A 1,759-nucleotide genomic window follows, 5' to 3' on the forward strand; every position below is an offset into this window, starting at 1 on the left:
TTTCTTTGCTTTATGTTTAAAAACCACCTATGAGTAACTACATGCCAATATTTATTGTCTTTCTGTGTCTGGATTGCCTCACTCAAAATAATGTTTTCTAGCTCCATCCATTTTCCTGCAAAATTCAAGGTGCCGTTATTTTTTTCTGCTGTGTGGTACTCCATTGTGTAAATGTACCACATTTTCCTTATCCATTCTTCAGTTGAGGTGCGTTTAGGTTGTTTCCAGGTTCTGGCTATGACAAACTAAGCTGCTATAAACATGGTTGAGCATATGTCCTTGTGGTACAATTGAGCATCCTTTGGATATATACCCAAAAGTGGTATTACTGGTTGTTTCCTAATTTCTTAGATATCACCACAATGACATCCAAAGAAACTGTACCAGTTTGCATTCCCACCAGAAATGCAGAAGTGTTCCCTTTTCCCCACAACCTCCCCAGCACAAGTTGTTATCAGTGTTTTTGATCTTGGCCATACTTAGAGGTGTAAGATGGAATTTCAGAGTTGTTTTGATTTGCATTTCTCTGATGACTAAGGATGTTGAACATTTCCTTAAGTGTCTTTCAGCCATTTTAGATTCCTCAATTGAGAGTTCTCTGTTTATGTCTGTACTCCATTTTTTTATTGTATTATGTATTTTGTATTTTGATGTCCAATTTTTTGAGTTCTTTATATATTTTAGAGATCAGACCTCTGTCTGATGTGGGGTTAGTGAAGATCTTTTCCCATTCTGTAGGCTGTCGTTTTGTCTTGTTGACTGTGTCCTTTGCTTTACAGAAGCTTTTCAGTTACAGGAGGTTTCATTTATTAATTGTTTCTCTCAGTGTCTACTAGAAACTGTTATAAAGGTACGAATTGCCCCCTTGCTTTCCATTAGCATTATGTACCCCGGTTATCTTAGCCTTTTCTTGGACTTTGTTGAGATTATAAAATGTTTGTGGCTGAGCTCATACACGGGGGATCCTGTCTTCACCTCGCAGCACTCACAAATCTTCCCACACTGCTGTCGCCAGCTGCTGTAATTCACATCACAACCAAGTGTGCATACAGATGCATCCCCATGAATATCTGTCTGCACAGCTCTAAATACAGCGCTCCCACGTGGCTGAGTCCAGCCAGCTCACTGAAGTTGGTGTAAGGTGGCCCCCTGCAGATACCTGTCCCCTGCAGCTCCCATGACCAGCACCTTTCTGTTGTCCTCTCAACCTGTCAGAAGGACCTGAGGACTGGGGTGGGGCTAAGGACTTCAGTGATGAACACCCAGGTCTGAGGTCACTCTTTTGAGCCAGCTAGAGCAGCAGTTAGAGTTTGGAGTTCTAGAACAGTCTGGCCCGTTAGTCATTTTTCCCCAGTAAGACAGAAACGTTTGAAAGTTTCATAAAGGAAAAAATGTCACTCAAATAAATAGTTTGCATGAAAACCTGTTTGGTTTCTTTCGGGGTCTTTTTGAGACAGGGCTTCGCTAAATATTTACCTAGGAAGGCCTCAAGCTCTATCTGTCTTCCTCAGCTATTCCGGCGCTGGGGACTCAGGAGTGGGTCACGCCTTGCTAAAACTATTGAGTTATGATTGAGTATGAGACTCGAGGGACCTGAGCGTACTTCGTGTTGTTTCTTTCCTGAGACAGGCTCACCCCCTGGTTTCTGCTTAAGGGAGATTCAGGCTAGCAGCCCCTCCTGGTGTGTCGTGCCCCCTCCCCTGGCCCCACCTCTCTGGAGTGCTGGGATTACAGTGAGACACACCCTGTCTGATTCTGG

This window comes from Microtus ochrogaster, unplaced genomic scaffold, assembly GCF_000317375.1.
Source record: "Microtus ochrogaster isolate Prairie Vole_2 unplaced genomic scaffold, MicOch1.0 UNK69, whole genome shotgun sequence".
Lineage (NCBI taxonomy): Eukaryota > Metazoa > Chordata > Mammalia > Rodentia > Cricetidae > Microtus > Microtus ochrogaster.